Source organism: Megascapheus bottae, chromosome 17, assembly GCF_031878675.1.
Source record: "Megascapheus bottae isolate mThoBot1 chromosome 17, mThoBot2.hap1, whole genome shotgun sequence".
In the NCBI taxonomy this organism is placed as follows: domain Eukaryota; kingdom Metazoa; phylum Chordata; class Mammalia; order Rodentia; family Geomyidae; genus Megascapheus; species Megascapheus bottae.
This window is the reverse complement of record NC_143525.1, coordinates 22,824,302-22,838,732: the sequence shown is the minus strand read 5'-3', so window position 1 is coordinate 22,838,732 and position 14,431 is coordinate 22,824,302. Positions and strand designations below refer to the sequence as shown.

General features: G+C 42.4%; 1 long non-coding RNA gene across 1 annotated transcript in view; it reads left to right on the top strand.

Moving 5' to 3' along the window:
- LOC150051343 (uncharacterized) overlaps window positions 1-14,114 on the top strand; it is a 33,487-nt gene extending 19,373 nt beyond the window's left edge. The window contains exons 3-4 of the long non-coding RNA XR_016538423.1: window positions 11,525-11,679; window positions 13,050-14,114. This is a non-coding gene — a long non-coding RNA (uncharacterized LOC150051343). The remainder of the gene's footprint in view (window positions 1-11,524; window positions 11,680-13,049) is intronic.
- Window positions 14,115-14,431: the final 317 nt, after the last annotated feature.

Sequence of the window (14,431 nt, the reverse complement as noted above, 5' to 3'; positions counted from 1 at the left end):
CCAGCTTCCTCTTCTCATTGTGAAATGGTTTTCTTTGTTGCTGCCTGCCCCAGCCCTTAGGCGGGAGGTAGTGAGGAAGATTCACTAGTGTTTGCCCTGACCTGTCTGTCACTTCTCACACTGTACTGGGAGGACGCTGTGTCTCTGCTTTATTCATCTTTCCGATTTGACATTGTGTATGTTTTATGGCCTTTACTTCCGACCCATTTTGCCTCAATGATGTTTACCTCCTAAAGCAACCCTAGAAGTGGGGGAAACCTATTTTTCTTGCCAGATGTTGAAAGAACAGAAAAGAAAATGTTACTGCCTGTGTGTATTCCACATCATGCACAGAAAGTAGGAGAGATGCCCAGATGCCAGCTGTTTAACAGAGGTGATGCTGACCTTGGGGGAGAAAAGTCTCTAAAGCAACCCATCTAGTATTTTAACGTGCATGAGAGCCACTGGGGGTGAGAGGAAGACAGATTATGAGTCAGTAGATACTGCTTGGAACCTAAGATTCAGCATTTCATGCCAGGCAATTGTCAGGTGACTTTGTAAACAGGGGTCATTCTCATAGTCTGCTTTCTCATATCCCTGTCGCTAAGATTCTGCTCATTCCCAAAAGCTGTTCTGGACTTCACCTCCCACAAAATCTGGGGCTCCCTCAGTGTGCTCACCTTTTAGGGGTTTGGACCTTTTGTGGTTTATGTTGGAATCTGTCTGCTGAGCCCTTCAGAGGATAACAGTTAGTTGTCACTGGCTGAGAGACAAAAGAAATGAATATTTTGGAGCCAGTTCCCCCCCCCACCCGAAACACTAATGGTACCTTTATCTCTGGGTAATTAAAGCTCTGACTGATGAATGCGTAATTATGCCTAAGCTGGACTAAAATGATTGTCTTGGTCTTTCATCTTCAGCTGACTTCATTTAGAGAGGTAATCGTCTCTGTGTGCTTTGCAGAAGAGTTGTTCCAAGGTGTCTGCATTGGGTAGAGTCACAGGAAGGGTGGGGGTTCTGGTCACCTCCACAACCACTAAGGTGTATAAAACTGGTAGCTCTAGGCCTTGAAATACCCAAGCAAAGAGTGACCTATGAGTAAGGCTTTGAGACACCAGTGGGCTTCAAATGCCTCATCTTCCCCGCACATGCTCTGAAGCAAAGGACAATGTTGAAATCTCTGAGGATCAGACTTCTTTCATGTGCTAAGTCCTCTGGCCCTCATAAAATGTATTGTATTGGTCCAGTATGTGGGCTGGCTGTTGCTTTTGGAGTTCCCATTACAGCAGAGGACCACTGAACATTCTTTAGGTGCTGGAGACCAGCAGAAACTTCTTGGCTTGCTGTTTCTGAGAGTTCTCTTCTCCCTGACAGATCCCAACAGGGATTTAACAGTTCCTTAAATGGTTGAGATGGGCCTACCAAGCACTCTCCCCTGTTCTCTTTGAATATAGTGATGGTCATTTGAGGGGGATTTTGGTAAGTAGAAAAATGCAACCTATGATGGGAGAGACATCCGTAGGTAATGAGGAAGAAATGGAGGTTGGTTGGGTCACTTCCACTTGTGTTTTGTGCTGTCCATTTTCATGTTAATGATTCTGTCTTTGCAGTGAGTAGTGTTACTATGTTTAATAATTAGAAGAGTGATCACCCTATCCTTTTCTTTGTTTATGTCACTGCTAACTGATCTAGGGTTCCCCAGTCCCAGTAAAAATCTGACATTACAGTTCTCTGGCAATCTGGGTTGCCTTGGGGGCTGTTTGTTTGTGGGGTGGTTCAGTTGGTTTGTCCTTTGCAATTCACCTATAAATTGCTTGAATGCATCTTCCCTCCCTTATAAGATGCTCATATTTCAATCCCCTGAAACTAGAGATTTCTACTCTGAAGCCTCTACTGACACTATCTCTCAAAGGTTGGGCATGACCTTGCCCTTCATCTCCAAGGTTAATCTTTTCTGATTTCTTTTTCTCATTCTTGTGTGACATGTGTGCTACTAAGGGGAGGAAAGACACCCATGGGTCTTCTCCTTCTCTACTTACCACTTGCCTACTTCATTTCCCTTCTCACACTTAAAAAATGGAGTGCTTTATGTTTTTATTGGAGAGATTCATCTACTTGTCACACTTGCAGCTCTGTCTTCCATGCTCTTCACTGTCTACACCCGAGTCTCTACACTTTGCATCTCACAAGCTACAGACAGGTGTAGCCTTGATGGTATTTATCTAGCTATTTGGTCATAATCTCCAATTCCCTAGGTCTCAGGTTGTTTGTGTCCCTCTTTGACATCTCATTCCCTTTTTTGGTTGTTTTTTTCTAGGGTACAGTCACTCTTCGAGGAGAAATGGTAATCACCGCTGCTTCCTCTGTAATCCAACTCCACAGTGACTTAGTACCCATATCCTACATCTTTAGGTACTGGCCATATGGACCTCTCTGCTCCTTCTCTCCTGCCCCCCTCCAAGGCTCAGAACATCTCACACGAGGTTTCTTAGAGAAAACATTTTGAATGCTTTCACTTCCAGTATACACTCCCCAGGCCAAGCTGTTCTAGAGAGCGAGCACAGCTAGAGTTTTCTTCTCGACATGCCTTGCTTCATTACATTTGCATCAGGACACATGCTTTAACTCGACTTAAAATTCTCCATGACTTCCATATCCTTCCAACCTGTTTTCCCACTGATCACCTGCATCTCTTGGCTGAAGTCAACATAGACTATGTGTTAATTAGGATTAGATTCAGTTGCCGGTAAAAGTATCAGTCAAAATAACAGTGACTTACACTACACAGAAACTTACCTCCCCTTTCATTTCACAGACCAAGTGTAGGCACCCCACAGCAGTTACGATGGCTTTATTTCACAAGAAGGTCCAAGACCCAGGTTCCTTCTCTTGTTGCTCTACTTTGTGAGACCTCCATCACAAAATTCACTTATAATACCAATTGACCATTTCAAACTAGCACTGACATGCACAATTTAGCCAGTCAGAAGGGGGAAAGGAGTGAAGAAGAACACAACTTTTTTCTTCTAAGGGTTTATTTTTTTGAAATCACATATGGTTTCCACTTAGGTCTCATTGGCCACATTATAATCCCATGATCACATTTAAACATAAAGGATGCTGGGAATTTTGTACACTGTAGGTGGCCATATTTGTATATTTGTGCCTGATTAAGACTCAAGGTTTTGTTGCTGAAGTAAGTAAAGATATTAGGAACAATGAATACTCCCCAGTATAGCCAACGGTTTCTTTTTCTTTGTAGTCCAGGGACATTTTTGGTTACCGTGCTGTGTCATGCTTGCCGCCATCGTCTGTCTGTCATACCTAAACCCTGCTTGTCAGACAAATGGCAACAGCATCGACTAAATGCAATCCTTGGAGTCTCACAGAATAAAGTTCAAATCCTGGGTTTGCTATCCAATATTTGCTGTGAGATTTTTGAACTCAACTATCTTTGAGACCTAGTTTTCTGCTCTGTAAAATATACAGGGAGAAGAGACCTCATGCGGCAGAGTGCTACTGAGGCTCTGACTGGGAAGGGAAGTGTGAAGTATACTCACAATAGTCCTGGCATTTTTTTTGGTCTTGGGACATGGAATCATGACAATCACCGTATTTTCTCAAAAGGCTCAACCTCCAATTCTTGTCCTTTCAGAGAATTTCCTATCCATTTTAGTTTAAGACAACCTACGTTGAATTCTTCTAAGTATACCCAGACTATTTGAGACACTGATAAGAAAGTTCACACAGGCGGCTTATGACATTTAAAATGTTTTTTTGAGCCTTCAGAAAAATGCAAAGAATAGTGACTCTTCCTGAGCTGTTACCTTAAGTGATTTTCTCTTCGTGTACACATGCCCACTTTCCTAAACTTGAAATAGATCTTGAAGATAACAGCCAGGGGTTAAACAGGAAGTTTTTGTTTTCTATCTTTTACTTTTTTATCCTCTTACAATCCCGGGAGCTGCCTAAGATAAAGGTTCATTTCATTTCTGTCTTCGCCTGTCTTTGATGATTTCTGCGGATGTCCAAATAGCTGAAGGCAATAATGACTGTGTAGGATAGGTGTTTTTTTTTTTTTTTAAAAAAAAACACTTGTCAAACTTGTCCATTTCATGTTAAGGGTGAGCTCCAAGTAGACATGCTTTTCTCTCCCTTCTTTGTGTGTATCATAACTTCCAGGGGCATTTTTGGAACAAAATAGCAGTTGCTAAGAAAGTGAGTGCATGCATGAAGGTATGAATGAATAGGACAGAGACTCTGATTGTAATGACCAAGAACTGACTCTGTCAACCACTGAGAGAGGGTATAGACTCAGCTGTAGGTGAACTCAAGGCCCTAAACTTTGGTTTGTAAATAACAGCCTCACCCAGAGATGATGAATGGCTCTGAGTTTGCTTTGGACATGAATCCCCCCCTTTTTTTCAAGGAAGTAAAAATTATGATGATTCTGCTGCCATTCACTAAATCCCCATCATGTAAGATGACATGATTACAATATTAGCTGTTCTCTGGAGCTTTGCAGCACTCTGGGCTGAAGTTGGCCTCCTGAAGGCAGTCCGGGAGGACTGGTTTCCTCCAGCCATCTGTCCCTCTAGCCTCTAGTTATGGCACTACCTGTTTTGTAATAGAGAGGAAGTCATGTCTTCAAGGACAGGATACAATCATTCCACAACTGCAGACTTGGCAGTAAAGCTACTCTGCTAATACTTGCCATGTGTTGAGTGGCTGGGTACAAAACCCAATGTCACTCATCTCAAAAATAAGATGTTCTTCCATGTTACAAGGGAATCAACTGAATTTCAGAAAGTACCATACGACTGAAGTGCAGAAGCAAGATCTGAACCCAGGTTTATCTAACACAACACCGTATTATTTTCCAGTGGTAGCTTCTCCCTGAACCATTCATTAAGAAAGGATGTGTTTCATTTTTTTTGTACTTTTTTTTGCCAGTCATGGGACTTGAACTCAGGGCCTGAGCACTGTCCTTGGATTTTCTCAAGGCTAGAGCTCTACCAGTTGAGCTACAACAGCACTTCCACCTTTTTTCTATATATGTGGTACTGAGGAATTGAACCTGGGCCTTCGTGCATGCTAGGCAAGCACTCTACCACTAGGCCAAACTCCCGGCCCTGAAAGGATGTGTTTCATACAATATTAACATCCCAACTTTGCAGGATTACAAACTAGAAGTCAACATGCCTACAGTCATGCTACACTTCAGTCATATTCTGGGTATTGTCTTTCCTGCCTCCTCCTTCTTCCCTGTATGTCTAGGAAATGAACACGATGCTTCATGTCCAGAAAGATCAGATTGCTGACCTGTATCTAGGGTCTTGAACATAGGATTTAGCTCAGCCATTTATGTTCATCGGAAAAAAAAATTATTTCTCTCTAGGTGCAGGTGGGTCATGCCTGTAATCCTAGCTACTCAGGAGGCTGAGCTCTGAGGATCATGGTTTGAAGCCACCCCAGGCAAGAAAATCCACAAGACTCTTATCCCCAATTAACTATCAGAAAAGGCAGAAATAGAGCTGTGAGTTAAGTAGTAGAGCACTATTCTTGAGAAAAATAAAAGCTCAAGGATAATGCCCAAGCCCTGAGTTCAACCCCAGGACCAGCATGTGTACACATGTGCACACACGCACACACACACATATTCACACACACACACACACTAACACACTCACACACACACACACACACACACACACACACACACATACACAAGTTTTTTCTTCTCTGAAATGGTCTCTTCATACACCAAAAAAAAAATACTGCCTGGCTTAGATGATAATTATAATCTGAGCTGCAGAAGACCAGCAAAAAAGACAAAGCAAAGTCTCATTGACTCAGAAACACTTACATTCTCCTGTCTCTCTTTCTGGCGCATATTATGTGTATTTTATAGTTGGTAATATACACGTAGACCTATGACACATACACACACAATAAACTGAACAGATAAAGTACATTATTATGCCTGGTCTAGATCACCAAATAACCTGCCGGCTGAACAAAGGCTTTCCCCCCGACACACACCTTTTCTTTTTGTAGAAAGATTGCAGAGTGTGTGTCCCTTTTGTCTTGCTTTCTACTTCTCCTTCCCTTTTCTTTCCCTACCACCCTCCACCTGCCCCTCCTTCCCATCAGGGCTGTGAAGCACTGCATTCTGCAGAAGGCTGAATCTTTGCAACATTTCTACGTTCGAGTGGTTAGGAGGTAATTGTGGAAAACCCTGGGGGACGACTGGATGGAGATTTTTTTTCCTGGATAAGAGGTCCTTGCCTAGGATTATGTGCACTTCACTTGCCCTAATCTCACCTTCCCCTTTAGCTGGGTTTGTTGTTCTTGGGGCCCAAGCAGGGTGGAAGCAGGTGCAAGGAGAGTCATTAGTGAAGGCTCAACCGACTGAGGGGAAGGTGGCAGCCCCTCTGGGGTAACCTGGAGAGGGGTCCAGGAACTCTGCTGCTTGGATAGAAGGTAGTGTTTGAACAAGTCCCTGTGGAAACAGTCTGGCTTAAGGGAGGATCTCTAATACCTTTCTGAATTCCCAAATTTAAAATGAGGCCAAACCAGTTGCTTGACTTTGAGCATGATATTAACAGTTCACATTACATGGAAGAGCTGTGCCCAAGTCCAGTAGGTGTCCATCTTATCCTCCTTTCCTTTTTCTAACTCTTTTTGTATTTCTCTCCTCTCATTCCCTCCAATTCTAATTCATTTCTTAGGCTCTTTTTCCCAATGTGATGATTCATACTGAAGTTCAAATAAATGTAGGTAACTATGGATAAGAAAACTTAGTTTTGAAATCACTTAATCTGTTATTTGTCAGTTTCACTCATGGAAAAGAGAGAAGCTAAAAGGATAGGATTTTGCTGTGTAATCCAGGCTGGCTTCAAACTTAGGATCTACCTACTTCTACTTCCTCGGTGCCAGGATTACAAATATGCGCTACCATGCCACTGGAAATCACTTTGGGATAAGGATGAGAGCCTTTCTCTCCCATCTAGCACTAACTGCTTAACAGCATTGGTGCCAAGGATGACACTAGCATGTAATAAGCAGACAGCAGAGGCATCCTGTCATCAGGATGTGACCCAGAATATTCCATGCCTGGAGAACTCACCTTGCTTCAACTAGCTGCTAAGAGTAAATGAAATAATAGTTTCTAACCATGGCTGAGCACCAGGATTACATGAGGAGCTTAGCAGAAATACAGTGTTCTGAGCACTTGCATTTGTTCTGTTTTTAACAAGATCTCCTTGCACAGCCTGGCATAAGAGTCACATGCATGGATCAGCGAGAGAGAATAGCAAGGAGCTGGGAATTAGAAGGCTAATAATCCAACCACAAGATATAAGTTCCCTCCTATATTGGTAGCAAATATCAAGGCAAGTAAAAGGATAGGTCATTTCTTTTTTCAAAAAAAAAGCCCCACAGATTAGATATTGTTGTCTATGGGAAGAGGAAAGGAAAGGGGCAAAATGGATGCTTTCAGATCTCAGAGCCTGAGAAAGTGAGAATCTGAGGGAGGGAGGATCATGGAAATGATCTTCCAGACTGAAATAGTGATGTTGGGAGTGGAAGTTGGTTTGCGAGAAGATAACATGGATATATGAGAATTTCAAAGAATGATTAGAAATGAGTGAAAACCCACCAGGCACCAGGAACATACTGGAGAAAGTGTGGGATAAGTGTTTACAACTTGAGCTACAGATATGAGAATATGACTATTTCTTAGACTGTGCTGTGTCCTGTGTCTTCACATCTGACTGGTCTCTGTACCTCCTGTTTCATTATTCCCATGGAAGACTAATTTTTTTTTTGGTAATAAATTAGAGTACAGCAACCAGAGTAAGGTGGATCCATTTCCTGCTGAATGCCAATTGTGCTTCTTTCTCTTTTGGATTAGAGTTTCTCAAAATGTGTTCGGTGGGACCAACATATCACTTTTAATTTAGAAAGTAGTAGAATGTGGGAATGAAGGTATAGCTCAGTGATAGAGTGCTTACCTATTATGTATGAAGCTCTGGGTTTTATCTCCAGCAAAAAAAAGAAAAAGTGTGTGTGGAGGGAGTGGTCTACAATTTCTTCAGAGAAATCTGCCTTCTATTCTCTTTGAGAAAAATCTGTCTTGTAAGAGTGGTGATAAGAGGGCCCTCGAGTAAGATTCCTGAGAACTTTTATTATAGAAATTTGTAATATACATTGCTAATATCAGTATCAAATAGGCAGCTTTTCCTAACTTCATTTGACTGAAGAATCAATAGAGAATATTTTGAGCGGTCAAATTTCTGCAAATTCCCCTTTGGCTATCACTTACTAATTACTATAAAATAAAATTGCTATCATATATGCATACACACATATATGCCACTTAGTGTGTGTGTGTGTGTTGGACTTAAAGCCCTTTAGGATCCCAATTTTAAGATGGGTTTTCCTCCCAAAAAGGGACTTTGAGAGAAGAAACTAAGGGAAAGAAGAAGCCCTTTTAATATGTGGGCCTGAGGAAAGGATTATTTCAATAACTGTGTGAACTTTCAAAGCACATTTCATTCACTTGAAAATAGTGTTTGTACTGCAAGTTTGTGGCTCCTGTAAAGAAAAGTTAAATCAAACTGCGGCACACCCAGAGCGCTATAAAATTACTCATGAGAAACTTGTTGTCAATTACCAGAGTAAAATAATAGGGCATATTTTTCCTCTCTCTTTATCTCTGTCTCTGTGCCTCTCTTGTATTTAAAATACCACTTCTCAGCCAAGTTGTCCTGAGATTGCCACCCAGGACCGGATGTGTCATTTCCCAGCAGAGTTCCGCAGGTCCCTGGGACTCCCCCAGTGGGTAGATTTATGGCTCAGCTGCTATCCTGCATGACAGTAGCAGAGAGGAGCTCAGGAGGAGAACTCCTGCATCTGACTTCTCCTAGTCCCTTTCTTAAGATGCTGCTGGAGCCCTGGGGCCCACAGTGGTTGTCTGCACCCCCGTAGACATCTGGCTGACCTGGTATCCATGATGATGTGCTGTTAGGGCACATGCTGCTGCTATATCTTCAAATATTCATGTGGTCTCAACATCGTTTTAGCTGATTAGTTGCACTGGATGCCTGAGGTCTATCTCTATGCTTTCTCTCCATCAAGCTGTTAATCTTATGTGTTGCCTCTATCACTTTCCCTCCTCCTTATCAATCCCACTCAGCTAACATGCTGAGAAGAAAGGTCTGATGACACTAACTTGTCTACCCCTTTCCTTGGTAGAGTAGAGGCTGAATAACTACACCACAGAGCAATACCACAGGACATAGAAGGAGAGGGAAAGAAAGGGCCATCCTAGCCTTCTCATGCATTCTGGGAAATGCTTTCAAAATTTTACAAGAATGTCTTTCTTGCTGATGGAGCCAAAGCAGTTCCAGATTGTTTTGTGTAGTGTGGGTTGAGAAGGTCACTGATTCTCACTGCAAAAGGAGTGGTCAAGGTGGCCAGAACGATTCAAAGCTTATGTTTTGAGAGGTGAGGAGAAACTCCAGTTTCAGTGACATAGACTGGATCTACCTTTGATTATGGACTACTGAAGAGACACTCAACGTTGCCACTCAGTTGACTGCTTAAAAATCGTGAAGCTTAGCCACCTCTTTTTCTCTGAGATTCCCCAGTTGTTAAATAGAAAGGAAGGGATGTGTGAGGATTCACAATAATAAACATATTGCATGTATCATATGAGGAATGGGATAATTACTTATGCAAACTTCACTTTCACTGCTAGAGTTCTCCGGTAAGAGTAGTGTCTCTCTCTCTCTCTCTCTCTCTCTCTCTCTCTCTCTCTCTCTCTCTCTCTCTCTCTCTCTCTCTCTCTCTCTCTCTCTCTCTCTCTCTCTCTCTCTCTTTCCCTCCCACCCCCATCCCTTTTGGGCAAGATTTCTGTTTAAATAATTGAAAAAGTGCAATAATTTTGATTTAGATCTATTTTGTGTAACCTGCTCATATCTGTTTATGGATGTGTAAATAATCTGTGACCTACTAATCACAGGGTTATTTGCATGATAGGTCTGATTAATCTCCTTATTTCTTAAAAATACACATCTTTAATTTGGTGGCGGTAACTCACAACTATTATTCTAGCCACTTAGGAGACTGAGATCTGAAGATCATGGTTTGAGGCCAACCCAGGCAAGAAAATCCTTGAGACTCATATCTCTGATTATTCACCCAAAAAGCTGGAAGCAATGGTTCAAATGGTACAGTGCCAACCTTGAATGTAAAAGCTAAGGGAAAATGCCTTGATCCCAAGCTGTCACACAATGTGTATGTGCATGCATGTGCACGCACACATGCACACACACACACACACAAACACACACACACACACACACACAGCATTCACAAACTTAACTGGGAAGCACATTTGTTTTCTACAGAGAATGACAACTTTGCAATGAGTTCCGAGGAGAGCCGAGTTAAAACACTACTTCTTGCTTGCCATTTGGTTATTATTATTATTATTATTATTTTGGTTGGTTGTGGAGCTTGAACTATGATCCTGGGTGCTGTCCCTGAGCTCTTTAATTCAAGGCTAGCGCTCTACCACTTGAGTCACAGCGCCACTTCCTTGTTTGCCATTTGGCAATAGTATGATGTATATCACACAATAAAAGAAGCATCCAGGGATCCTAATTCACTTAAATTTCTTGTCATCGTGAGAAGTTCAAGGCAAGTTATGTTCCTACAACAAAGACCCTATAAAGCCACATTTCAATCATCAGTTTATTCGTGAGATAAAAAATGAAGAATGATTAGATCATCAGCATTATCTAATTGTAACTGTCACCACCCACCCCTGATGGATACGTTTGAACTTCTCATAACATTATATAAGACAGTCTCTGGGAGAAATCAAGTACATGTTAGTACAACAATTCCAATGCCATTTTTTTCTCAAAGGCACAAAGTCTAAGCCATGTTAACAGGAGGAAGGTGTGTCCAGTCCTGTAAGGACAGAAGAGAAAGCTCTAAGAAAACAGCAGTGATACTTGCTTTGATTTGGGTTTTCTTGGGGGTAACTTGTAAGTAAAACAGCAGCAGCTTTCTGTCAAAGGTCAGTTTCTACCATCTTTCCTGCTCTTTTCCTTCAGGCTGTCCAGGAGATGCATATATTTAGCAGAAGACTAAATTGGTAAGATACAAGTAGGGGAAGAAGAGGATGCATGGCTTTCTTGAGAAAAGAGAATGGGGAAAGGCTGTATCGGTCCATTTTCTATTTCCTCTCCTCATTGGTGAGCCAGGGCTCTGAGAGCACCAAAGGCAATAGCTTCAGCAGGTTTTGAAATTGCCCCTGCTGTATCCTTTACATTGAAACCAAGATCTTTTTGGATGGTTTCGTTTTTCCATCCCCTACTACTATGTGATTGAGAAAGAGAGATGCCAGCCAAATCCACTTGTGTAACTAAGAGAAACAATGGTAAGAGGAAGCCTATTTAGTTCCTCTACAAATAAAGTTTTCGGACCTCCTTTATATACCTACCTTGTTTCGGTGTAATTTTTTTTTCAGAGGGTAATAGAGAAAATGCCTTCAATCACCACCTTGGGAAAAAAGGCCTTTCTACATGATTCTGCCATGATTTGCTAAGAAGTCAGAGACAGCTCCAGCAAGGCCCTCTCCAGTTTCCATGGGTTTCGGCCCTCTGTTGGAGTCATTAGTTGGATGTAAGTGGCTTACCCAAAAGTTTCCTTTCTTCATCTTCAAGCCTGGGACAGGTTGAGCTGGTTGTTGCCAGCTTCTTGAAAACATTTCCAGAGAGGAGTGGATGTCCCTGCCAGGTGGTTGGAACAGGGTGGATTTCTAGACAGGAGTTCCTGTTGGGTCTAGTTCTCATGGCTAATTAAAATCTCTAGGTCATTGGTTACTAATTTGTTGGGTTTTTTTTAATTATTATGATCACATTAGGGCCTTATGAAGACCCGGGAGCCAGGGAGGGGGCGAGGCTGTGTTATTGTTCCTCTTATCTGATTGGGGTATGGAGCTCTAGAAACTGTCTTCTAAGTCATCACCCCCTGTTTCTCATTTTGAGGTGTAGAAATCTTGGGAACAGAGTCCAGAAAGACAATCCTAGGTCCCCAAGCCATCCCTAGCAGAACCTAGGCTTCTCCACATGTAACTAACAAGGGGCATGCCAGGAACTGGACAAAACTCTTCACAGAAGGGAAACTCCTAATTCATTACTGTCTACCTACTTACCAGTCGGCTTTGCATGAAGAGGGACCAGGTGGGGAGGAAAACGCTGACTCTTATTATTTTTCTCTCTTCTTCAGAACATGTTAGGGTGGAAAATCTGAGCACTGGGCTTGGCATTAGGAGATTTGAGTGTGAGCCTGGGTGCTGCTTGCATGAATGTGGGAAAGTCATTTGAATTTTCCGAACCTCATTGATTCGTTTATCTGTAAACGTAAAGTAATACTACTTTGCTCACTGTCTTCTTCAGAGGATTGAGGTGGAGGAGGCGAGGTTTAAAAGGACAATGTAAAATTGAAACTTATTTGTGTGATTACTTAAAGATAGTCTTTAATTAAAAAAACAATGTAAAAAGGACAATATAAACTGAAAATTTGTAGAAATACAGCAGGCTGTTACAATGACTTATGACATGACAAACCAAAGGGGCTATAATTTAACAACGTGATCCCAAAGAAAGACTCTCTTTTCCTCTTCTCTTCTCTTCTCCTCTCTCTCTCTTCTCCTCTCTCTCTCTCTCTCTCTCTCTCTCTCTCTCTCTCTCTCTCTCTCTCTCTCTCTCTCTCTCTCTCTCTCTCTCTTTCTCTGTGTCCTCTCACCTTCTGTCTTGGAGACTTATGCTGGACATGATGATTTACTGAACAGGAGAATCATAGATTGCCTGTTTCATGGATAATCTCCTGGTGAGTTGTTGGATAACTTTATCCAGGCTATAGAAATTTCTAGAGCGTGTAAATAAAGCTCACTCCTTAATTTTTCTTTTCTGTAAAGGAGAAGACTGGTGTCCCAGCCAAGAGTTGCTTCCGGTGCTCTATTTTTATCTATTTCTTTCTTTCTTTTCTAGAAGCCTGTGGCCCCCAGCAGGGGCTGCCATGGGAATGGAGACAAATCTGAACACGCTGATGAGCGGCAGGACCAGCACCAACCACAAGAAGAACCTCAGGCTAGCTGCCAAGTTTCAGCCAGGAGAGAACATCTCTCCTAGAGTTTATAACCCTGCAAGGGAGGAGTCAACAATGGAAAGCTCTCCACACCCTCCACACCACCACATTACTCATGAACAGCGTGCTGTTAATTAACAGCGGGAAATACCACAGTTATTGCATTTTACCCACCACTCTCTTAGGAAGAGACTCCCAGACACCAGGCAGCGGGTTGGAGATGCATGGAAAACTTATCTTTGCAATGTTCTGGAGGTTCTCTGGAGAGCTCTGCTCTCTGGCAAGCCTCATAGGTTGGTCGCTCCTCAGGGGACAGGCAGACGGAAGCCTGCTTTGACGGTCCATCCTCTTGCAACAAATGGAGGTATTTGGCCATGACTTTTCTGGAGGTTCAAGTTGGAACCTGCTGATCTTTGAACACACTGGAGCAAGTGCCTATTTGATATAAACAAGTCTCCAATCGTCTGTGAGCCTCCCTGCTTCCTGAGAAGGCCTCTTGAATGATGGGGTAGATTCATTTTCTGATGACACGTGAGCCTTCCCTGGCCCCATTGCTTGGAAGGTGTGACTCAGGGAGTGTTTTTCAGTTCTTCACAACATCTGGGTCTTCCCTAATCTATAACAGAAAGGTCCCCGGCAGGCATTCCCGTTTGAAATGACAAGCCACGGGACTTTTCATTTGTAATCATTTTCATACCCAACATTGGGAGAGGAAGATGGGTCAGTCACGATCTTGACCTTCAAGAAATCACATTCCTGTGTGGTAGATGGATGGGTAAAAGTTCAACCACAACATTTAACCAGGAAGCGAGGGTGGTGGAAGGTCTGAGGTGCCGAGGGAAACCAAGAAGGAAAGCAAGCATTTTCCGAAGTAAGAGATGTTGAAACAGAAATCAAGTTTTAAAGGCTGAATAGGAGTTTTCAGGGAGAGATGTTCATGCAAAAATTTTAAGGTGTCGGAGAATAAACCATGCCCCATGCATTGAGAATAAGTAAGTACTAATTGCTACTGCCAGGTGGGATTTTTCAGGGTTTCGGATTCTTGATTCCCTGTAGAATTATATTCTTTTGTTCAGCCTATGATCGCTATACATGGGAAGGTGTTTATAAGACATAACATAATCCCATATTCGTGCGCATCTCACACACTATTCTATCTTCATAGTTGTTCTTTGTCCCTCCAAGTACAGGTCTTTCTTAGCCTCCACTCAGATCTCTTGGCTTTGAAGGTAAGGAGTTGAAATCCTGCTCTTAGCAAATTCATCCCAAATCTCAATCTACTCTC